This window comes from Dermacentor variabilis, unplaced genomic scaffold (assembly GCF_050947875.1).
Source record: "Dermacentor variabilis isolate Ectoservices unplaced genomic scaffold, ASM5094787v1 scaffold_28, whole genome shotgun sequence".
In the NCBI taxonomy this organism is placed as follows: domain Eukaryota; kingdom Metazoa; phylum Arthropoda; class Arachnida; order Ixodida; family Ixodidae; genus Dermacentor; species Dermacentor variabilis.
In genome coordinates this window covers 38,631-64,249 of record NW_027460456.1, presented here as the reverse complement: position 1 = coordinate 64,249, position 25,619 = coordinate 38,631, and positions in this window count along the sequence as shown.

Sequence of the window (25,619 nt, the reverse complement as noted above, 5' to 3'; positions counted from 1 at the left end):
GGCTTGGTGACGTCACGCGCACGGGTAGCCAAGAAGGTAGCCCGCGATCACAAGGGTAGTGTGCTGCCGTATTTTCTGCTCCTACTGCGATGCGCGGTGCGATGGTCGAGTTGAGTGTCCATAGCGCCTTTTCACGAGCTGCCAGGTAAGACAGGCATTCCATGCGATGTAGAAACAGTAGAGCCCGCACCGTCAACCAAGCGAAGTTAGTTGACATCCTTGCGCGATTGCCACGTTGCTCTCTGACCAGGTGACGATCGGCAGCCGTCTTTATAGCCGGTCTTGGTGCCGTCACACGAAAGGGTAGCCAAAAGGTAGCCCGTGATTACACGGTTAGTGTACTGCTTTATTTTCTGCACCGATTGCGATGCGCGGCGCGATGGCCGGGTTGAATTTTTCTGCTGCCTTTTTACGAGCTGCCAGGTAAGACAGGCCCTCCACGCGATAAGGAATCACCATAGCCTGCATCCGTCAACCAAGCGAAGTTAGCGGACATGCTTGCCGGAATGCCGCCGTGCCCTCGGACCAGGTGACAAGCGGCCGCCGTCATTATAGTCCGGCTTGGTGACGTTACACTCAAGGGTCGGCAAGAAGGTGGTCCATGAGCACACGGGTAGTGTGCTGCCGTATCTTCTGCTCCGATTGTGATGCACGGCGGCATCGTCGAGTTCAGTTTCCATGGTGCCTTTTCACGAGCTGCCAGGTAAGACAGGCCTTCCACGCCATGTAGAAACAGTAGAGCCTGCACCGTCAACCAAGTGGAGTTAGTTGACATGCTTGCGCGATTGCCACCCTGCCCTGTCCAGGTGACGATCGGCCACAGTCTTTATATACGGGCTTGGTGACGTTACACGCAAGGGTAGCCAAGAAGGTAGTCCGTGAGCACTCGGGTACTGTGCTGCCGTATCGTACGCTCCGATTTCCATGTGCAGCGCGATGGCTGAGTTGAATTTCCATGGTGCCTTTTCACGAGCTGCCAGGTAAGACAAGCCCTACACGCGATGAAGAAACAGCAGAGCATGCACCGTCTACCAAGCTAAGTTAGTTCACATGCTTAAGCGAATGCCACCGTGCCCTCTGACCAGGTGACGATCAGCCGCCGTCTTTATAGACAGGCTTGGTGACGTCACACCTAAGGGTAGCCTAGAATGTACCCCGTGATCACAAGGGTAGTGCGCTGCCGTATTTTCTGCTCCGATTGCGATGCGCGGCGCGATATCCGGGTTGAATTTTTCTGGTGCCTTTTCATGAGCTGCCAGATAAGAAAGGCCCTCCACGCGATGAAGAAACAGCATAGCCTGCACCGTCAAGCAAGCGAAGTAAGCGCATATGCTTGCCCGAATGCCACCGTGCCCTCTGACCAGGTGACGAGCGGCCATCGCTATTATAGTCCGGCTTGGTGGCGTTACACTCAAGGCTAAGCCTGAACGTAGCCCATGAGCACACGGGTAGTATGCTGCCGTATCTTCTGCTCCGATTGTGATGCACGGCGCGATGGTCGAGTTGAGTTTCCATGGTGCCTTTTCACCAGCTGCCAGGTAAGACAGGCCATCCACGCCATGTAGAAACAGTATAGCCTGCACCGTCAACCCAGTGAAGTAAGTTGACATGCATGCGCGATTGCCACCGTGCCCTCTGACCAGGTTACGATCGGCCGCCGTCTTTACAGCGGTTCTTGCTGACGTCACACGCAAGGGTAGCCAAGAAGGTAGCCCGTGATTAAACGGGTAGTGTGCTGCCGTATTTTCTGCTCCTATTGCGATGCGCGGCGCGATGGCCACGTTGAATTTTTCTGGTGCCTTTTCAAGAGCTGCCAGGTAAGACAGGCCCTCCACGCCATGTAGAAACAGTATAGCCTGCACCGTCAACCAAGTGAAGTAAGTTGACATGCATGCGCGATTGCCACCGTGCCCTCTGACCAGGTTACGATCGGCCGCCGTCTTTACAGCGGTTCTTGCTGACGTCACACGCAAGGGTAGCCAAGAAGGTAGCCCGTGATTAAACGGGTAGTGTGCTGCCGTATTTTCTGCTCCTATTGCGATGCGCGACGCGATGGCCACGTTGAATTTTTCTGGTGCCTTTTCAAGAGCTGCCAGGTAAGACAGGCCCTCCACGCGATGAACAAGCAGTGGAGCCTGTACCGTTAACCATGCGAAGTTAGTTCACATGCTTGCGCGATTGCCACCGTGCCCTCTGATCAGGTGACGATCAGCCGCCGTCTTGATATCCGGGCTTGGTGACGTTACACGCAAGGGTAGCCAAGAAGGTAGTCCGCGATCACAAGGGTAGTGTGCTGCCGTATTTTCTGCTCCTACTGGGATGCACGGCGCGATGGTCGAATTGAGTGTCCATGGTGCCTTTTCACGAGCTGCCAGGTAAGACAAGCCCTCCACGCGATGAAGCAACAGCAGAGCGTGCACTGTCAACCAAGCCATGTTAGCTGACATGCTAGCGCGAATGCCGCCGTGGCCTCGGACCAGGTGACGATCGGCCGGCTACTTTATAGCCACTCTTGGTGACTTCATGCGCAAGGATAGCCAAGAAGGTAGCCCGTGATTACAAAGGTAGTGTGCTGCCGTATTTTCTGCTCCGATTGCAATGCGTGCCGCGATGGCTGGGTTGAATTTCCATGGTGCCTTTTACCGAGTTGCCAGGTAAGACAGGCCTCCACACGATGAAGCAACAGCCGAGCCTGCACCGTCTACCAAGCGAAGTTAGCGGACATGCTTGCCCGATTGCCGCCGTGGCCTCGGTCCAGGTGACAAGCGGCCGCCGTCATTATAGTCTGGCTTGGTGACGTTACACTCAAGGGTCGGCAAGAAGGCAGTCCATGAGCACACGGGTAGTGTGCTGCCGTATCTTCTGCTCCGATTGTGATGCACGGCGGGATCGTCGAGTTCAGTTTCCATGGTGCCTTTTCACGAGCTGCCACGTAAGACAGGCCTTCCACGCTATGTAGAAACAGTAGAGCCTGCACCGTCAACCAAGTGGAGTTAGTTGACATGCTTGCGCGATTGCCACCCTGCCCTGTCCAGGTGAGGATCGGTCACAGTCTTTATATACGGGCTTGGTGACGTTACACGCAAGGGTAGCCAAGAAGGTAGTCCGTTAGCACTGGCCTACTGTGCTGCCGTATCTGATGCTCCGATTTCGATGCGCGGCGCGATGGCCGGTTTGAATTTTTCTGGTGCCTTTTCACGAGCTGCCCTGTATGACAGGCCCCTCACGCGATGAAGAAACAGCAGAGCATGCACTGTCTACCAAGCTAAGTTAGTTGACATGCTTGCGCGAATGCCACCATGCCCTCTGACCAGGTGACGATCGGCCGCCGTTTTTATAGCCAGGCTTGGTGACGTCACACCTAAGGGAAGCCTAGAAGGTTGCCCGTGACTACAAGGGTAGTGCGCTGCCGTATTTTCTGCTCAGATTGCGATGCGCGGTGCGATGGGCGGGTTGAATTTCCATGGTGCCTTTTCACGAGCTGCCAGGTAAGACAAGCCCTCCGCGCGATGAAGAAACAGCAGCGCCTGCACCATCAATCAAGCAAAGTTGGTTGACATGCTTGCGCGATTGACACCGTGCCCTCAGACGAGGTGACGATCGGCCGCCGTCATTACAGCCGGGCTTGGTGACTTCACACGCACGGGTAGCCAAGAAGGTAGCCCGTGATTACAAGGGTAGTGGGCTGCCGTATTTTCAGCTCCGATTGCGATGCGCGGCGCGATGGCCGGGTTGAAGTTCCGTGGTGCCTTTTCGCGAGCTGCCAGGTAAGACAAGCCCTACACGCGACGAAGAAACAGCAGAGCCTGCACCGTCGAAGAAGCGAAGTTAGTTGACATGCTTGCGCGATTGCCACCGTGCCCTCTGACCAGGTGACGATCTGCAGCCGTCTTTAAAGCCGGTCTTGGTGACGTCACACGCAAGGGTAGCCAAGAAGGTAGCCCGTGATTACACGGGTAGTGTGCTGCCCTATTTTCTGCTCCGATTGCGACGCGCGGCGCGATGGCCGGGTTGAATTAACATGGTGCCTTTTCACGAGCTGCTAGGTAAGACAGGCCCTCCACGCGATGTTGAAACAGTAGAGCCTGCACCGTCAACCAAGCGGAAGTAGCTGACATGCTTGCGCGATTGCCACCGTGCCCTTTGACCAGGTTACGATCAGCCGCTGTCCTTATAGCCGGGCTTGGTGATGTTACACGCAAGGGTAGCCAAGAAGATAGTCGGTGAGCACTCGGGTACTGTGCTGCCGTATCTTATGCTCCGATTTCGATGCGCAGCGCGATGACCGAGTTGAATTTTTCTGGTACCTTTTCATGAGCTGCCAGGTAAGACAGGCCTTCCACGCGATGAAGAAACAGCATAGCCTGCACCGTCAAGCAAGAGAAGTTAGCAGACATGCTTGCCCGAATGCCACCGTGCCCTCGGACCAGGTGTCGAGCGTCCGTCGCTATTATAGTCCGGGTTGGTGACGTTACACTCAAGGCTAGGCCAGAACGTAGCCCGTGAGCACACGGGTAGTATGCTGCCGTATCTTCTGCTCCGATTTCGATGCGCAGCGCGATGGCCGAGTTGAATTTTTCTGGTACCTTTTCACGAACTCCCAGGTAAGACCGGCCCTCTACGCGATGAAGGAACAGCAGAGCCTGCACCGTCAACCAAGCGACGTTAGCTGACATGCTTTCGCGATTGCCAACCATGCCCTCTGACCAGGTGACGATCGGCGTCCACCTTTATAGCTGGGCTTCGTGATGTCACACGCAAGGGTAGCCAAAAAGCTAGCCCGCGATTATGCGGGTAGTGTGCTGCCGTATTTTCTGCTGCGATCGGGATGCGCGGCGCGATGGTCGAGTTCAATTTTCGTGGTACCTTTTCACGAGCTGCCAGGTAAGACAGGCCCTACACGCGATCAAGGAGCAGCAGAGCCTGCACCGTCAACCATGCCAAGTTAGTTGACATACTTGCGCGATTGCCGCCGTGCCCTCGGACCAGGTGACAATCGGCCGCCGTCTCTATAGCCGAGCTTGGTGACGTCACACGCAAGGGTAACCAAGAAGGTAGCCCGTGATTACACGGGTAGTGTGCTGCCCTATTTTCTGCTCCGAATGCGATGCGCGGAGCGATGGCCGGTTTGAATTTTTCTGGTGCCTTTTCACGAGCTTCCCGGTATGACAGGCCCTTCACGCGATGAAGAAGCAGCAGAGCCTGCACCGTCAACCAAGGCAAGTTAGTTTACATTCTTTCGCGAATGCCACCGTGCCCTCTGTCCAGGTGACGATCAGCCGCCGTCTTTATATCCGGGCTTGCTTACGTTGCGCGCAAGGGCAGCCAAGGAGGTAGTCCGTGAGCACTCGGGTACTGTGCTGCCGTATCTTCAGCTCCGATTTCGATGTGCAGCGCGATGGCCGAGTTGAACTTTTCTGGTACCTTTTCACGAGCTGCCAGGTAAGACTGGCCCTCCACGCGATGAAGAAGCAGTGGAGCCTGCACCGTCAACCAAGCAAAGTTAGTTGACATGCATGCGCGATAGCCGCCGTGCCCTCGGGCCAGGTGACGATCGGCCGCCGTCTTCAAAGGCGGGCTTGGTGACTTCACACGCAAGGGTAGCCAAGAAGGTAGCCCGTGATTACAAGGGTAGTGGGCTGCCGTATTTTCTGCTACGATTGCGATGCGCGGCGCGATGGCCGGGTTGAATTTCCACGGTGCCTTTTCACGAGCTGCCAGGTAAGACAAGCCCTACACGCGATGAAGAAACAGCAGAGCCTGCACCGTCAAACAAGTGAAGTAAGTTGACATGCTTGCGCGATTGCCAACCATGCCCTCTGACCAGGTGACGATCGGCAGCCGTCTTTATGTCCGGTCTTGGTGACGTTACACTCAAGGGTAGCCAAGAAGGTAGTCCGTGAGCATTCGGGTACTGTGCTGCCGTATCTTCAGCTCCGATTTCGATGTGCAGCGCGATGGCCGAGTTGAATTTTTCTGGTACCTTTTCACGAGCTGCCAGGTAAGACTGGCCCTCCACGCGATGAAGAAGCAGTGGAGCCTGCACCGTCAACCAAGCAAAGTTAGTTGACATGCATGCGCGATTGCCACCGTGCCCTCTGACCAGGTGCCGATCAGCCGCCGTCATTATATACGGGTTTGGTGACGTTACACTCAAGGATAGGCAAGAAGGTAGCCCGTGAGCACACGGGTAGTATGCTGCCGAATCTTCTGCTCCGATTGTGGTGCGCGGCGCGATGGTCGACTTGAGTTTCCACGGTGCCTTTTCACGAGCTGCCAGGTAAGACAGACCTTCCATGCGACGTAGAAACAGTAGAGCTCGCACCGTCAACCAAGTGAAGTTAGTTGACATGCTTGCGCCATTGCCACCGTGCCCTCTGACCAGGTGACGATCAGCCGCCGTCTTTATATCCGGGCTTTGTTACTTTACCCGCTAGGGTAACCAAGGAGGTAGTCCGTGAGCACTCGGGTACTGTGCTGCCATATCTTCAGCTCCGATTTAGATGCGCAGCGCGATGGCCGAGTTGAATTTTTCTGGTACCTTTTGACGAGCTGCCAGGTAAGACTGGCCCTGCACGCAATGAAGAAACAGCAGAGACTGCACCGTTAACCAAGCCAAGTTAGCTGAAATGCTTCCGCGAATGCGGCCGTGCCCTCGGGCCAGGTGACGATCGGCCGCCGTCTTCATAGCCGGGCTTGGTGACTTCACACGCAAGGGTAGCCAAGAAGGTAGCCCGTGATTACAAGGGTAATGTGCTGCCGTATTTTCTGCTGCGATCGGGATGCGCGGCGCGATGGTCGAGTTCAATTTTTGTGGTACCTTTTCCCGAGCTGCCTGGTAAGACAGGCCCTCCAAGCAATCAAGAAGCAGCAGAGCCTGCACGGTCAACCATGCCAAGTTAGTTGACATACTTGCACGATTTCCGCCGTGCCCTCGGACCAGGTGACGATCGGCCGCCGTCTCTATAGCCGAGCTTGGTGACGTCACACGCAAGGGTAACCAAGAAGGTAGCCCGTGATTACACGGGTAGTGTGCTGCCCTATTTTGTGCTCCGATTGCGATGCGCGGCGCGGTGGCCGGTTTGAATTTTTCTTGTGCCCTTTCACGAGCTGCCCGGTATGACAGGCCCTTCATGCGATGAAGAAGCAGCAGAGCCTGCAACGTCAATCAAGGCAAGTTAGTTTACATTCTTTCGCGAATGCCAACGTGCCCTCTGTCCAGGTGACGATCAGCCGCCGTCTTTATATCCGGGCTTGGTTACGTTGCGCGCAAGGGCAGCCAAGGAGGTAGCCCGTGAGCACTCGGGTACTGTGCTGCCGTATCTTCAGATCCGATTTCGATGCGCAGCGCGATGGCCGAGTCGAATTTTTCTGGCACCTTTTCACGAGCTGCCAGGTAAGACTGGCCCTGCACGCAATGAAGAAACAGCAGAGAATGCACCGTTAACCAAGCCAAGTTAGCTGACATGCTTCCGCGAATGCCGCCGTACCCTCGGGCCAGGTGACGATCGGCCGCCGTCTTCAAATCCGGGCTTGGTGAATTCACACGCAAGGGTAGCCAAGAAGGTAGCCCGTGATTACAAGGGTAGCGGGCTGCCGTATTTTCTGCTCCGATTGCGATGCGCGGCGCGATGGCCGGGTTTGATTTCCATGGTGCCTTTTCACGAGCTGCCAGGTAAGACAAGCCCTACACGCTATGAAGGAACAGCAGAGCCTGCACCGTCAAACAAGCGAAGTTAGTTGACATGCTTGCGCGATTGCCCCCGTGCCCTCTGACCAGGTGACGATCAGCAGCCGTCTTTATAGCCGGTCTTGGTGACGTCACACGCAAGGGTAGCCAAGAAGGTAGCCCGTGATTACACGGGTAGTGTGCTGCCGTATCTTCTGCTCCGATTGTGATGCACGGCGCGATGGTCGAGTTGAGTTTCCACGGTGCCTTTTCACGAGCTGCCAGGTAAGACAGGCCTTCCATGCTATGTAGAAACAGTAGAGCCCGCACCGTAAACCAAGTGAATTTAGTTGACATGCTTGCGCGATTGCCACCGTGCCCTCTGTCCAGGTGACGATCAGCCGCCGTCATTATATACAGGCTTGGTGACGTTACACTCAAGGGTAGGCAAGAAGGTAGCCCGTGAGCACACGGGTTGTATGCTGCCGAATCTTCTGCTCCGATTGTGATGCACGGCGCGATGGTCGAGTTGAGTTTCCTGGGTGCCTTTTCACGAGCTGCCAGGTAAGACAGACCTTCCATGCGATGAAGAAGCAGCATAGCCTGCACCGTCAAGCAAGCGAAGTTAGCGGACATGCTTGCCCGAATACCACCGTGCCCTCGGACCAGGTGACGAGCGGCCGTCGCTATTATAGTCCGGCTTGGTGACGTTACACTCAAGGCTAGGCCAGAACGTAACCCGTGAGCACACGGGTAGTATGCTGCCGTATCTTCTGCTCCGATTGTGATGCACGGCGTGATGGTCGAGTTGAGTTTCCATGGTGCCTTTTCACCAGCTGCCAGGTAAGACAGGCCGTCCACACGATGTAGAAACAGTATAGCCTTCACCGTCAACCAAGTGAAGTAAGTTGACATGCTTGCGCGATTGCCAACCATGCCCTCTGACCAGGTGACGATCGGCGGCCACCTTTATAGCCGCGCTTGGTGATGTCACACGCAAGGATAGCCAAAGAGCTAGCCCGTGATTACGCGGGTAGTGTGCTGCCGTATTTTCTGCTGCGATCGGGATGCGGGGCGCGATGGTCGAGTTCAATTTTCGTGGTACCTATTCCCGAGCTGCCAGGTAAGACAGGCGCTCCACGCCATCAAGAAGCAGCAGAGCCTGCACCGTCAACCATGCCAAGTTAGTTGACATACTTGCGCGATTGCCGCCGTGCCCTCGGTCCAGGTGCCGATCGGCCGCCGCCTCTATAGCCGAGCTTGGTGACGTCACACACAAGGGTAACCAAGAAGGTAGCCCGTGATTACACGGGTAGTGTGCTGACCTATTTTCTGCTCCGATTGCGATGCGCGGCGCGATGGCCGGTTTGAATTTTTCTGGTGCCTTTTCACGAGCTGCCCGGTATGACAGGCCCTTCACACGATGAAGAAGCAGCAGAGCCTGCACCGTCAACCAAGGCAAGTTAGTTTACATTCTTTCGCGAATGCCACCGTCCCCCCTGACCAGGTGACGATCAGCCGCCATATTTATAGCCGGGCATGGTGACGTTACACGCAAGGGTAACCAAGAAACTAGGCGGTGAGCACACGGGTAGTTTGCTGCCGTATGTTCTGCTCCGATTGTGATGCACTGCACGGCGCGATGGTCGATTTGAGTTTCCACGGTGCCTTTTCACAAGCTGCCAGGTAAGACAGGCCTTCCATACTATGTAGAAACAGTAGAGCCCGCACCGTCAAGCAAGTGAAGTTAGTTGACATGCTTGCGCGATTGCCACCGTGCCCTCTGTCCAGGTGACGATCAGCCGCCGTCTTTATATCCGGGCTTGGTTACGTTGCGCACAAGGGCAGTCAAGGAGGTAGTCCGTGAGCACTCGGGTACTGTGCTGCCGTATCTTCAGCTCCGATTTCGACGTGCAGCGCGATGGCCGAGTTGAATTTTTCTGGTACCTTTTCACGAGCTGCCAGGTAAGACTGGCCCTCCACGCGATGAAGAAGCAGTGGAGCCTGCACCGTCAACCAAGCAAAGTTAGTTGACATGCATGCGTGATTGCCACCGTGCTCTCTGACCAGGTGACGATCAGCCGCCGTCATTATATACGGGCTTGGTGACGTTACACTCAAGGGTAGGCAAGAAGGTAGCCCGTGAGCACACGGGTAGTATGCTACCGAATCTTCTGCTCCGATTGTGATGCAGGGCGCGATGGTCGAGTTGAGTTTCCAGGGTGCCTTTTCACGAGCTGCCAGGTAAGACAGACCTTCCATGCGACCTAGAAACAGTAGAACCCGCACCGTCAAGCAAGCGAAGTTAGCGGACATGCTTGCCCGAATACCACCGTGCCCTCGGACCAGGTGACGATCAGCCGCCGTCTTTATATCCGGGCTTTGTTACTTTACCCGCTAGGGTAACCAAGGAGGTAGTCCGTGAGCACTCGGGTACTGTGCTGCCATATCTTCAGCTCCGATTTAGATGCGCAGCGCGATGGCCGAGTTGAATTTTTCTGGTACCTTTTGACGAGCTGCCAGGTAAGACTGGCCCTGCACGCAATGAAGAAACAGCAGAGACTGCACCGTTAACCAAGCCAAGTTAGCTGAAATGCTTCCGCGAATGCGGCCGTGCCCTCGGGCCAGGTGACGATCGGCTGCCGTCTTCATAGCCGGGCTTGGTGACTTCACACGCAAGGGTAGCCAAGAAGGTAGCCCGTGATTACAGGGGTAATGTGCTGCCGTATTTTCTGCTGCGATCGGGATGCGCGGCGCGATGGTCGAGTTCAATTTTTGTGGTACCTTTTCCCGAGCTGCCTGGTAAGACAGGCCCTCCAAGCAATCAAGAAGCAGCAGAGCCTGCACCGTCAATCAAGGCAGGTTAGTTTACATTCTTTCGCGAATGCCACCGTGCCCTCTGTCCAGGTGACGATCAGCCGCCGTCTTTATATCCGGGCTTGGTTACGTTGCGCGCAAGGGCAGCCAAGGAGGTAGTACGTGAGCACTCGGGTACTGTGCTGCCGTATCTTCAGATCCGATTTCGATGCGCAGCGCGATGGCCGAGTCGAATTTTTCTGGCACCTTTTCACGAGCTGCCAGGTAAGACTGGCCCTGCACGCAAAGAAGAAACAGCAGAGACTGCACCGTTAACCAAGCCAAGTTAGCTGACATGCTTCCGCGAATGCCGCCGTACCCTCGGGCCAGGTGACGATCGGCCGCCATCTTCAAATCCGGGCTTGGTGAATTCACACGCAAGGGTAGCCAAGAAGGTAGCCCGTGATTACAAGGGTAGCGGGCTGCAGTTTTTTGTGCTCCGATTGCGATGCGCGGCGCCATGGCCGGGTTTGATTTCCATGGTGCCTTTTCACGAGCTGCCAGGTAAGACAAGCCCTACACGCTATGAAGGAACAGCAGAGCCTGCACCGTCGAACCAGCGAAGTTAGTTGACATGCTTGCGCGATTGCCACCGTGCCCTCTGACCAGGTCACGATCAGCAGCCGTCTTTATAGCCGGTCTTGGTGACGTCACACGCAAGGGTAGCCAAGAAGGTAGCCCGTGATTACACGGGTAGTGTGCTGCCGTATCTTCTGCTCCGATTGTGATGCACGGCGCGATGGTCGAGTTGCGTTTCCACGGTGCCTTTTCACGAGCTGCCAGGTAAGACAGGCCTTCCATGCTATGTAGAAACAGTAGAGCCCGCACCGTAAACCAAGTGAATTTAGTTGACATGCTTGCGCGATTGCCACCGTGCCCTCTGTCCAGGTGACGATCAGCCGCCGTCATTATATACAGGTTTGGTGACGTTACACTCAAGGGTAGGCAAGAAGGTAGCCCGTGAGCACACGGGTTGTATGCTGCCGAATCTTCTGCTCCGATTGTGATGCACGGCGCGATGGTCGAGTTGAGTTTCCAGGGTGCCTTTTCACGAGCTGCCAGGTAAGACAGACCTTCCATGCGATGAAGAAACAGCATAGCCTGCACCGTCAAGCAAGCGAAGTTAGCGGACATGCTTGCCCGCATACCACCGTGCCCTCGGACCAGGTGACGAGCGGCCGCCGCTATTATAGTCCGGCTTGGTGACGTTACACTCAAGGCTTGGCCAGAACGTAGCCCGTGAGCACACGGGTAGTATGCTGCCGTATCTTCTGCCCCGATTGTGATGCACGGCGCGATGGTCGAGTTGAGTTTCCATGGTGCCTTTTCACCAGCTGCCAGGTAAGACAGGCCGTCCACACGATGTAGAAACAGTATAGCCTGCACCGTCAACCACGTGAAGTAAGTTGACATGCTTGCGCGATTGCCAACCATGCCCTCTGACCAGGTGACGATCGGCGGCCGCCTTTATAGCCGGGCTTCGTGATGTCACACGCAAGGGTAGCCAAGAAGGTAGCCCGTGATTACGCGGGTAGTGTGCTGCCGTATATTCTGCTGCGATCGGGATGCGCGGCGCGATGGTCGAGTTCAATTTTTCTGGTACCTTTTCCCGAGATGCTAGGTAAGACACGCGATCAAGAAGCAGCAGAGCCTGCACCGTCAACCATGCCAAGTTATTTGACATACTTGCGCGATTGCCGCCGTGCCCTCGGGCCAGCTGACGATCGGCTGCCGTCTTCAGAGCCCGGCTTGATGACTTCACACGCAAGGGCAGCCAAGAAGGTAGCCCGTGATTACACGGGTAGTGTGCTGCCTTATTTTCTGCTCCGATTGCGATGCGCGGCGCGATGGCCGGTGTGAATTTTTCTCCTGCCTTTTCACGAGCTGCCCGGTATGACAGGCCCTTCACGCGATGAAGAAGCAGCAGAGCCCGCACCGTCAACCAAGTGAAGTTAGTTGACATGCTTGCGCGATTGCCACCGTGCCCTATGTCCAGGTGACGATCAGCCGCCGTCTTTATATCCGCGCTTGGTTACTTTGCGCGCAAGGGCAGCCAAGGAGGTAGTCCGTGAGCACTCGGGTACTGCGCTGCCGTTTCTTCAGCTCCGATTTCGATGTGCAGCGCGATGGCCGATTTGAATTTTTCTGGTGCCTTTTCACGAGCTGCCAGGTAAGACTGGCCCTCCACGCGAGGAAGAAGCAGTGGAGCCTGCACCGTCAACCAAGCAAAGTTAGTTGACATGCAGGCGCGATTGCCACCGTGCCCTCGGACCAGGTGACGAGCGGCCGTCGCCATTATAGTCCGACTTGGTGATGTTACACTCAAGGGTAGGCCAGAACGTAGCCCGTGAGCACACGGGTAGTATGCTGCCGTATCTTCTGCTCCGATTGTGATGCACGGCGCGATGGTCGAGTTGAGTTTCCATGGTGCCTTTTCACCAGCTGCCAGGTAAGAGAGGCCGTCCACGCGATGGAGAAACAGTAGAGCCTGCACCGTCAACCAAGTGAAGTAAGTTGACATGCTTGCACGATTGCCACCATGCCCTCTGACCAGGCGACGATCGGCAGCCGTCTTTAAATCCGGGCTTGGTGACGTTACACGCAAAGGTAGCCAAGGAGGTAGTCCATGAGCATTCGGGTACTGTGCTGCCGTATCTTCAGCTCCGATTTCGATGCGCAGCGCGATGGCGGAGTTGAATTTTTCTGGTACCTTTTCCCGAGCTGCCAGGTAAGACTGGCCCTGCACGCGATGAAGAAACAGCCGAGCCATCACCGTTAACCAAGCCAAGTTAGCTGACATGTTTGCGCGAATATCGCCGTGCCCTCGGGCGAGGTGACGATCGGCCGCCGTCATTATATACGGGCTTGGTGACGTTACACGCAAGGTTAGCCAAGAAGGTAGCCCGTGATTACAGGGGTAGTGTGCTGCCGTATTTTCTGCTCCGATTGCAATGCGCGGCGCGATGGCCGGGTTGAATTTCCATGGTGCCTTTTCAGGAGCTGCCAGGTAAGACAGGCCTTCTACGTGATGAAGAAACAGCAGAGCCTGCACCGTCAAGCAAGTGAAGTTAGCTGACAACCTTGCGTGATTGACACGGTGCCCTCTGACGAGGTGACGATCGGCCACCGTATATAGAGCCGGGCTTGGTGACGTCACACGCATAGCAGCCAAAAAGGCAGCCCGTGATTGCACGGGAAGTGTGATGCCGTATTTTCTACTCCGATTGCGATGCGCGGCGCGATGGCCGGGCTGAATTTCCATGGTCCCATTTCACGAGCTGTCAGGTAAGACAGGCCCTCCATGCTATGAAGAAACATCAGAGCCTGCACCGTCAACCAAGGGAAGTAATTGACATGCTTGCGTGAATGCAACCGTGCCCTCTGACGAGGTGACGATCGGCCGCCGTCCTTATAGCCGGGCTAGTTGACGTCACACGCAAGAATAGCCAACAAGGAAGCCCGCAGCGCACGGGTAGTGTGCTGCCGTAGCTTCTGCTCCTATTGTGATGCGCCGCGCGATGGTCGAGTTGAATTTCCATGGTCCCTTTTCACGAGCTGCCAGGTAAGACAGGCCCTCCACGCGATGAAGAAGCAGCAGAGCCCGCACCGTCAACCAAGTGAAGTTAGTTGACATGCTTGCGCGATTGCCACCGTGCCCTCTGTCCAGGTGACGATCAGCCGCCGTCTTTATATCCGGGCTTGGTGACGTTACACGCAAGGGTAACCAAGAACGTAGTCCGTGAGCACTCGGGTACTGTGGTGCCGTATCTTATGCTCCTATTTCGATGTGCAGTGCGATGGCTGAGCTGAATTTTTCTGCTACCTTTTCACGAGCTGCCCGGTAAGACAGGCCCTCTACGCGATGAAGATACAGAATAGCCTGCACCGTCAACCAAGCGAAATTAGTTGACATGCTTGCGCGAATGCCACCGTGCCCTCTGACCAGGTGACGATCGGCAGCCGTCTTTATATCCGGGCTTGGTTACGTTACACGCAAGGGTAGCCAATAAGGTAGTCCGTGAGCACTGGGGTACTGTGTAGCCTTATCTTCAGCTCCGATTTCGATGCGCAGCGCGACGGCCGAGTTGAATTTTTCCGGTACCTTTTCACGAGCTCCCAGGTAAGACCGGCCCTCTGCGCGATGAAGAAACAGCAGAGCCTACACCGTCAACCAAGCGAAGTTAGCTGACATGCTCGCGCGATTGCCGCCGTGCCCTCCGGCCAGGTGACGATTGGCCGCCGTCTTTATAGCCGGTCTTGGTGATGTCATATGCAAGGGTAGCCAAGAAGGTAGCCCGTGATTACACGGGTAGCCTGCTGCCTTATTTTCTGCTCCGATTACAACCCGCGGCACGATGGCCGGGTTTAATTTTTCTGGTGCCTTTTCACGAGCTGCCAGGTAAGACAGGCCCTCCACGCGATGAAGAAGCAGCAGAGCCTGCACCGTCAACCAAGCGAAGTTAGCGGACATGCTTGCCCGAATGCCACCGTGCCCTCGGACCAGGTGACGAGCGGCCGTCGCCATTATAGTCCGACTTGGTGATGTTACACTCAAGGGTAGGCCAGAACGTAGCCCGTGAGCACACGGGTAGTATGCTGCCGTATCTTCTGCTCCGATTGTGATGCACGGCGCGATGGTCGAGTTGAGTTTCCATGGTGCCTTTTCACCAGCTGCCAGGTAAGAGAGGCCGTCCACGCGATGGAGAAACAGTAGAGCCTGCACCGTCAACCAAGTGAAGTAAGTTGACATGCTTGCACGATTGCCACCATGCCTTCTGACCAGGCGACGATCGGCAGCCGTCTTTAAATCCGGGCTTGGTGACGTTACACGCAAAGGTAGCCAAGGAGGTAGTCCATGAGCATTCGGGTACTGTGCTGCCGTATCTTCAGCTCCGATTTCGATGCGCAGCGCGATGGCGGAGTTGAATTTTTTTGGTACCTTTTCACGAGCTGCCAGGTAAGATTGGCCCTGCACGCGATGAAGAAACAGCAGTGCCATCACCGTTAACCAAGCCAAGTTAGCTGACATGTTTGCGCGAATATCGCCATGCCCTCGGGCCAGGTGACGATCGGCCGCCGTCATTATATACGGGCTTGGTGACGTTACACGCAAGGTTAGCCAAGAAGGTAGCCCGTGATTACAGGGGTAGTGTGCTGCCATATTTTCTGCTCCGATTCCAATGCGCGGCGCGATGGCCGGGTTGAATTTCCATGGTGCCTTTTCAGGAGCTGCCAGGTAAGACAGGCCTTCTACGTGATGAAGAAACAGCAGAGCCTGCACCGTCAAGCAAGTGAAGTTAGCTGACAACCTTGCGTGATTGCCACGGTGCCCTCTGACGAGGTGACGATCGGCCACCGTATATAGAGCCGGGCTTGGTGACGTCACACGCATAGCAGCCAAAAAGGCAGCCCGTGATTGCACGGGAAGTGTGATGCCGTATTTTCTACTCCGATTGCGATGCGCGGCGCGATGGCCGGGCTGAATTTCCATGGTCCCATTTCACGAGCTGTCAGGTAAGACAGGCCCTCCATGCTATGAAGAAACAGCAGAGCCTGCACCGTCAACCAAGGGAAGTAATTGACATGCTTGCGTGAATGCCACCGTGCCCTCTGACGAGGTGACGATCGGCCGCCGTCCTTATAGCCGGGCTAGTTGACGTCACACGCAAGAATAGCCAACAAGGAAGCCCGCAGCACACGGGTAGTGTGTTGCCGTAGCTTCTGCTCCTATTGTGATGCGCCGCGCGATGGTCGAGTTGAATTTCCATGGTCCCTTTTCACGAGCTGCCAGGTAAGACAGGCCCTCCACGCGATGAAGAAACAGCAGAGCCTGCCCCGTCAACCGAGCGAAGTTAGTTGACATGTTTGCGCGATTGCCACCGTGCCCTCTTACCTGGTGACGATCGGCCGCCGTCTCTTTAGCCGGGCTTGGTGACGTCACTCGCAAGGGCAGCCAAGAAGGTAGCCCGTGATTACACGGGCAGTGTGCTGCCGTATTTTCTGCTCCGATTGCGATGCGCGGCGCGATGGCCGGGTTGAATTTTTCTGGTGCATTTTCACGAGCTTCTAGGTAAGACAGGCCCTCCACGCAATGAAGAAGCAGCAGAGCCTGCACCGTCAACCAAGCGAAGTTAGTTGTGATCCTTGCGCGATTGCCACCGTCCCCTCTGACCAGGTGACGATAGGCCACCGTCTTTTTAGCCGGGCTTGGTGACGTCACATGCAAGGGTAGCCAAGAAGGTAGCCCGTGATTACACGGGTAGTGTGCTGCCGTATTTTCTGCTCCGATTGCGATGCGCGGTGCGATGGCCGCGTTGAATTATTCTGGTGCCTTTTCACGAGCTGCCAGGTAAGACAGGCCCTCTACGCGATGAAGAAACAGCCGAGCCTGCACCGTCAACCAAGCGAAGTTAGCCGACATGCTGGCGCGATTGCCACCATGCCCTCTGACCAGGTGACGATCGGCGGCCGCCTTTATAGCCGGGGCTTCGTGATGTCACACGCAAGGGTAGCCAAGAAGGTAGCCCGTGATTACGCGGGTAGTGTGCTGCCGTATTTTCTACTGCGATCGGGATGCGGGGCGCGATGGTCGAGTTCAATTTTTCTGGTACCTTTTCCCTAGCTGCCACGTAAAACAGGCCCTCCACGCGATCGAGAAGCAGCAGAGCCTGCACCGTCAACCATGCCAAGTTATTTGACATACTTGCGCGATTGCCGCCGTGCCCTCGGGCTGGCTGACGATCGGCTGCCGTCTTCAGAGCCGGGCTTGGTAACTTCACACGCAAGGGTAGCCAAGAAGGTAGCCCGTGATTACAAGGGTAGTGTGCTGCCGTATTTTCTGCTCGGATTGCGATGCGCGACGCGATTGCCGGGTTGAGTTTCCACGGTGCCTTTTCATGAGCTGCCAGGTAAGACAGGCCTTCCATGCTATGTAGAAACAGTAGAGCCCGCACCGTCAACCAAGTGAAGTTAGTTGACATGCTTCCGCGAATGCCGCGGTGCCCTCGGGCCAGGTGACGATCGGCCGCCGTCTCTATAGCCGGTCTTGGTGACGTCACACGCAAGGGTAGCGAAGAAGTTAGCCCGTGATTACACGGGTAGTGTGCTGCCTTATTTACTGCTCCGATTGCGATGTGCGGCGCGATGGCCGGGTTGAATTTTTCTGGTGCCTTTTCATGAGCTGCCAGGTAAGACAGACCCTCCACGCGATGAAGAAACAGCATAGCCTGCACCGTCAAGCAAGCGAAGTTAGCGGACATGCTTGCCCGAATACCACCGTGCCCTCGGACCAGGTGACGAGCGGCCGTTGCTATTATAGTCCGGCTTGGTGACGTTACACTCAAGGCTAGGCCAGAACGTAGCCCGTGAGCACACGGGTAGTATGCTGCCGTATCTTCTGCACCGATTGTGCTGCACGGCGCGATGGTCGAGTTGAGTTTCCATGGTGCCTTTTCACCAGCTGCCAGGTAAGACAGGCCGTCCACACCATGTAGAAACAGTGTAGCCTGCACCGTCAACCAAGTGAAGTAAGTTGACATGCTTGCGCGATTGCCAACCATGCCCTCTGACCAAGTGACGATCGGCGGCCACCTTTATAGCCGGGCTTGGTGATGTCACACGCAAGGGTAGCCAAAGAGCTAGCCCGTGATTACGCGGGTAGTGTGCTGCCGTATTTTCTGCTCCGATTGCGATGCGCGGCGCGATGGCCGGTTTGAATTTTTCTGGTGCCTTTTCACGAGCTGCCCGGTATGATAGGCCCTTCACGCGATGAAGAAGCAGCAGAGCCCGCACCGTCAACCAAGTGAAGTTAGTTGACATGCTTGCGCGATTGCCACCGTGCCCTCTGTCCAGGTGACGATCAGCCGCCGTCTTTATATCCGGGCTTGGTGACGTTACACGCAAGGGTAACCAAGAACGTAGTCCGTGAGCACTCGGGTACTGTGGTGCCGTATCTTATGCTCCGATTTCGATGTGCAGTGCGATGGCTGAGTTGAATTTTTCTGCTACCTTTTCACGAGCTGCCCGGTAAGACAGGCCCTCTACGCGATGAAGATACAGAATAGCCTGCACCGTCAACCAAGCGAAATTAGTTGACATGCTTGCGCGAATGCCACCGTGCCCTCTGACCAGGTGACGATCGGCAGCCGTCTTTATATCCGGGCTTGGTTACGTTACACGCAAGGGTAGCCAATAAGGTAGTCCGTGAGCACTGGGGTACTGTGCAGCCGTATCTTCAGCTCCGATTTCGATGCGCAGCGCGATGGCCGAGTTGAATTTTTCCGGTACCTTTTCACGAGCTCCCAGGTAAGACCGGCCCTCTGCGCGATGAAGAAACAGCAGAGCCTACACCGTCAACCAAGCGAAGTTAGCTGACATGCTCGCGCGATTGCCGCCGTGCCCTCCGGCCAGGTGACGATTGGCCGCCGTCTTTATAGCCGGTCTTGGTGATGTCATATGCAAGGGTAGCCAAGAAGGTAGCCCGTGATTACACGGGTAGCCTGCTGCCTTATTTTCTGCTCCGATTACAACCCGCGGCACGATGGCCGGGTTTAATTTTTCTGGTGCCTTTTCACGAGCTGCCAGGTAAGACAGGCCCTCAACGCGATGAAGAAGCAGCAGAGCCTGCACCGTCAACCAAGCGAAGTTAGCGGACATGCTTGCCCGAATGCCACCGTGCCCTCGGACCAGGTGACGAGCGGCCGTCGCCATTATAGTCCGACTTGCTGATGTTACACTCAAGGGTAGGCCAGAACGTAGCCCGTGAGCACACGGGTAGTATGCTGCCGTATCTTCTGCTCCGATTGTGATGCACGGCGCGATGGTCGAGTTGAGTTTCCATGGTGCCTTTTCACCAGCTGCCAGGTAAGAGAGGCCGTCCACGCGATGGAGAAACAGTAGAGCCTGCACCGTCAACCAAGTGAAGTAAGTTGACATGCTTGCACGATTGCCACCATGCCCTCTGACCAGGCGACGATCGGCAGCCGTCTTTAAATCCGGGCTTGGTGACGTTACACGCAAAGGTAGTCAAGGAGGTAGTCCGTGAGCATTCGGGTACTGTGCTGCCGTATCTTCAGCTCCGATTTCGATGCGCAGCGCGATGGCGGAGTTGAATTTTTCTGGTACCTTTTCACGAGCTGCCAGGTAAGACTGGCCCTGCACGCGATGAAGAAACAGCAGAGCCATCACCGTTAACCAAGCCAAGTTAGCTGACATGTTTGCGCGAATATCGCCGTGCCCTCGGGCCAGGTGACGATCGGCCGCCGTCATTATATACGGGCTTGGTGACGTTACACGCAAGGTTAGCCAAGAAAGTAGCCCGTGATTACAGGGGTAGTGTGCTGCCGTATTTTCTGCTCCGATTGCAATGCGCGGCGCGATGGCCGGGTTGAATTTCCATGGTGCCTTTTCAGGAGCTGCCAGGTAAGACAGGCCTTCTACGTGATGAAGAAACAGCAGAGCCTGCACCGTCAAGCAAGTGAAGTTAGCTGACAACCTTGCGTGATTGCCACGGTGCCCTCTGACGAGGTGACGATCGGCCACCGTATATAGAGCCGGGCTTGGTGACGTCACACGCATAGCAGCCAAAAAGGCAGCCCGTGATTGCACGGGAAGTGTGATGCCGTATTTTCTACTCCGATTGCGATGCGCGGCGCGATGGCCGGGCTGAATTTCCATGGTCCCATTTCACGAGCTGTCAGGTAAGACAGGCCCTCCATGCTATGAAGAAACAGCAGCGCCTGCACCGTCAACCAAGGGAAGTAATTGACATGCTTGCGTGAATGCCACCGTGCCCTCTGACGAGGTGACGATCGGCCGCCGTCCTTATAGCCGGGCTAGTTGACGTCACACGCAAGAATAGCCAACAAGGAAGCCCGCAACACACGGGTAGTGTGCTGCCGTAGCTTCTGCTCCTATTGTGATGCGCCGCGCGATGGTCGAGTTGAATTTCCATGGTCCCTTTTCACGAGCTGCCAGGTAAGACAGGCCCTCCACGCGATGAAGAAACAGCAGAGCCTGCCCCGTCAACCGAGCGAAGTTAGTTGACATGTTTGCGCGATTGCCACCGTGCCCTCTTACCTGGTGACGATCGGCCGCCGTCTCTTTAGCCGGGCTTGGTGACGTCACTCGCAAGGGCAGCCAAGAAGGTAGCCCGTGATTACACGGGCAGTGTGCTGCCGTATTTTCTGCTCCGATTGCGATGCGCGGCGCGATGGCCGGGTTGAATTTTTCTGGTGCATTTTCACGAGCTTCTAGGTAAGACAGGCCCTCCACGCAATGAAGAAGCAGCAGAGCCTGCACCGTCAACCAAGCGAAGTTAGTTGTGATCCTTGCGCGATTGCCACCGTCCCCTCTTACCAGGTGACGCCAGGCCACCGTCTTTTTAGCCGGGCTTGGTGACGTCACATGCAAGGGTAGCCAAGAAGGTAGCCCGTGATTACACGGGTAGTGTGCTACCGTATTTTCTGCTCCGATTGCGATGCGTGGCGCGATGGTCGAGTTGAATTTCCATGGTCCCTTTTCACACGCTGCCAGGTAAGACAGGCCCTCCACGCGACGAAGAAACAACAAAGCCTGCACCGTCAACCAAGGAAAGTTAGTTGATATGCTTGACGATTGCCAGCGTGCCCTCTGAACAGGTGACGGTCAGCCGCCGTCTTTATATCCGGGCTTGGTGACGTCACACGCAAGGGTAGCCAAGAAGGTAGCCCGTGATTACACGGGCAGTGTGCTGCCGTATTTTCTGCTGCGATTGCGATGCACGGCGCGATGGCCGGGTTGAATTTTTCTGGTGCCTTTTCACGAGCTTCTAGGTAAGACAGGCCCTCCACGCCATGAAGAAGCAGCAGAGCCTGCACCGTCAACCAAGCGAAGATAGTTGTGATGCTTGCGCGATTGCCACCGTTCCCTCTGACAAGGTGACGATCGGCCGCCGTCTTTTTAGCCGGGCTTGGTGACGTCACACGCAAGAGTAGCCAAGAAGGTAGCCCGTGATTACATGAGTAGTGTGCTGCCGTATTTTCTTCTCCGATTGTGATGCGGAGCGCAATGGCCGAGTTTACTTTTTCTGGTACCTTTTCAAGAGCAGCCAGCTAAGACAGGCCCTCTACGCTATGAAGAAGCAGCTGAGCCTGTACCGTCAACCAAGCGAAGTTAGCTGACATGCTTGCGCGATTGCCACCGTGCCCTCTGACGAGGTGACGATCGGCCGCCGTCTCTATAGCCGGGCTTGGTGACGTCACATGCAAGGGTAGCCAAGAAGGGAGCCCGTGATTACACGGGTAGTGTGCTACCGTATTTTCTGCTCCGATTGCGATGCGTGGCGCGATGGTCGAGTTGAATTTCCATGGTCCCTTCTCACACGCTGCCAGGTAAGACAGGCCCTCCACGCGACAAAGAAACAACAGAGCCTGCACCGTCAACCAAGGGAAGTTAGTTGATATGCTTGCACGATTGCCACCGTGCCCTCTGAACAGGTGACGGTCAGCCGCCGTCTTTACATCCGGGCTTGGTGACGTCACAAGCAATGGTAGCCAAGAAGGTAGCCCGTGATTACACGGGTAGTGTGCTGCCGTATTTTCTGCTCCGATTTCGATGCGCGGCGCGATGGCCGGGTTGAATTTTTCTGGTGCCTTTTCACGAGCTGCCAGGTAAGACAGGCCCTCTACCCGATGAAGAAACAGCAGAGCCTGCACTGTCAACCAAGCGAAGTTAGCTGATATCCTTGCGCGATGGCCACCGCGCCCTCTGACCAGGTGATGATCAGCCGCGTCTTTATATCGGGGCTTGGTGAGGTTACACGCAAGGGTTGCCAAGAAGGTAGTCCGGGAGCGCTCGGGTACTGTGCTGCCGTATCTTCTGCTCCGATTTCGATGCGGAGCGCGATGGCCGAGTTGAATTTTTCTGGTACCTTTTCACGAGCTTCTGGGTAAGACAGGCCCTCCACGCTATGAAACAGCAGCAGAGCCTGCACCGTCAACCAAGCGAAGTTAGTTGACCTGCTTGCGCGATTGCCACCGTGCCCTCTGACCAGGTTGCGATCGGCAGCCGTCCTTCTAGCCGGTCTTGGTGACGTCACACGCAAGGGTAGCCAAGAAGGTAGCCCGTGATTACACGGGTAGTGTGCTGCCGTATTTTCTGCTCCGATTGCGATGCGCGGCGCGATGGCCGGGTTGAATTTTTCTGGTGCCTTTTCACGAGCCGCCAGGAAAGACAGGCCCTCCACGCGACGAAGAAACAGCAGAGCCTGCACCGTCAACCAAGCGAAGTTAGTTGACATGCTTGCGCGAATGTCACCTTTCCCTCTGACCAGGTGATGATCGGCCGCCGTCTCTTTAGCCGGGCTTGGTGACGTCACACGCAAGGGTGGCCAAGAAGGAAGCCCGCATCACACGGGCTGTGTGCTGCCATAACTTCTGCTGCGATTGTGATGCGCCGCGCGATGGTCGAGTTGGATTTCCATGGTGCCTTTTCAAGAGCTGCCAGGTAAGACAGGCCCTCCACGCGATGAAGAAACGGCAGAGCCTGCCCCGTCAACCGAGCAAAGTTAGTTGACATGCATGAGTGATTGCCGCCGTGCCCTCGGGCCAGGTGACGAGCGGCTGCCGTCTTTTTAGCCGGGGCTTGATGACGTCACACGCAAGGGTAGCCAAGAAGGTAGCCCGTGATTACACGGGTAGTGTGCGGCCGTTTTTCTCCTCCGATTGCGATGCGCGGTGCGATGGCCGGCTTGAATTTTTCTAGTGACTTTTCACGACCTGCCAGGTAGGACAGGCACTCCACGCGATGAAGAAGCAGCAGAGCGTGCACCAACAACCAAGCGAAGTTAGTTGACATGCTTGCGCGATTGCCGGCGTGCTCTCGGACCAGGTGACGAGCGGCTGCCGTCTTTATAGCCGCGCTTGGTGACGTCACACGCAAGGGTAGCCAAGAAGGTAGCCCGTGAGTACACGGGTTGTGTGCTGCCGTTTTTCTGCTCCGATTGCGAAGCGCGGCGCGATGGCCTGGTTGCATTTTTCTGGTGCCCTTGCACGAGCTGCCAGGTAAGACAGACACTCCACGCGATGAAGAAGCAGCAGAACCTGCACCGTCAACCAAGCGAAGTTTGTTGACATGCTTGCGCGATTGCCGCCGTGCCCTCGGACCAGGTGACGAGCGGCGGCCGTCTTTATAGCCGGGCTTGGTGACGTCACACGCAAGGTTAGCCAAGAAGGTAGCCCGTGATTACATGGGTAGTGTGCTGCCGTATTTTCTTCTCCGATTGTGATGCACGGCGTGATGGTCGAGTTGAATTTCCATGGTGCGTTTTCACGAGCTGCCAGGTAAGACAGGCCCTACAGGCGATGAAGAAACAGCAGAGCCTGCACCGTCAACCAAGCGAAGTTAGCGGACATGCTTGCCGAAATGCCGCCGTGCCCTCGGAGCAGGTGACGACCGGCCGCCGTTATTATAGTCCGGTTTGGTGACGTTACACCCAAGGGTAGCCAAGAAGGTAGCCCGTGAGCATACGGGCAGTGCGCTGGGTATCTTCTGCTCCGATTGTGATGCACGGCGCGATGGTCGAGTTGAGTTTCCATGGTGCATTTTCACGAGCTGCCAGGTAAGACGGGCCTTCCACGTGATGTAGAAACACTAGAGCCTGCACCGTCAACCAAGTCAAGTTAGTTGACACGCATGCGCGACTGACACCGCGCCCTCTGACCATGTGATGATCAGCCCCGTCTTTATATCCGGGCTTGGTGAGGTTACACGTAAGGCTTGCCAAAAAGGTAGTCCGTGAGCGCTCGGGTACTATGTTGCCGTATCTTCTGCTCCGATTTCGATGCGGAGCGCGATGGCCGAGCTGACTTTTTCTGGTACCTTTTCAAGAGCAGCCAGGTAAGACAGGCCCTCTACGCGATGAAAAAATAGCAGAGCCTGCACCGTCAACCAAGCGAAGTTATTTGACATGCTTGAGCGAATGTCACCTTTTCCCTCTGACCAGGTGATGATCGGCCGCCGTCTTTTTAGCCGGGCTTGGTGACGTCACACGCATGGGTAGCCAAGAAGGAAGCCCGCAGCACACGGGTTGTGTGCTGCCATAGCTTCTGCTCCGATTGTGATGCGCCGCGCGATGGTCGAGTTGGATTTCCATGGTGCCTTTTCACGAGCTGCCATGTAAGACAGGCGCTTCACGAGATGAAGAAACAGCAGAGCCTGCCCCGTCAACCGAGCGAAGTTAGTTGACATGCTTGCGTGATTGCCACCGTGCCCTCGGACCAGGTGACGAGCGGCTGCCGTCTTTTTAGCCGGGGCTTGGTAACGTCACACGCAAGGGTAGCCAAGAAGGTAGCCCGTGATTACACGGGTAGTGTGCTGCCGTTTTTCTGCTCCGATTGCGACGCGTGGCGCGATGGCCAGGTTGCATTTTTCTGGTGCCCTTGCACGAGCTGTCAGGTAAGACAGGCCCTCCACGCGATGAAGAAACAGCAGAGCATGCACCGTCAACCAATCTAAGCTAGCTGGCATGCTTGCGCGAAAGCCACCGTGCCCTCTGACCAGGCGACGATCGGCCGCCGTCTTTATAGCCGGGCTTGGTGACGTCACACGCAAGGGTAGCCAAGAAGGTAGCCTGTGATTACACGGGTAGTGTGCTGCCCTATTTTCTGCTCCGATTGCGATGCGCGGCGCGATAGCCGGGTTGAATTTTTCTGGTGCATTTTCACAAGCTGCCAGGTAAGACAGGCCCTCCACACGATGAAGAAACAGCAGAGCCTGCATCGTCAACCAAGCGAAGTTAGTTGACATGCTTGCGCGAATGCCACCGTTCCCTCGGGCCAGGTTACGATCGTCTGCTGTCTTTTTAGCCGGGCTTCGTGACGTCACACGCAAGGGTAGCGAAGAAGGCAGCCCGTGATCACACAGGTATTATGCTGCCGTATCTTATGCTGCGATTGTGATGCGCGGTGCGATGCTCGAGTTGAATTTCCATGGTGCCCTTTCACGAGCTGCCAGGTAAGACAGGCTCTCTACGCGATGAAGAAACAGCAGCCTGCACCATCCACCAAGCGAAGTTAGTTGACATGCTTGCGCGAATGCCACCGTGCCCTCTGACCAG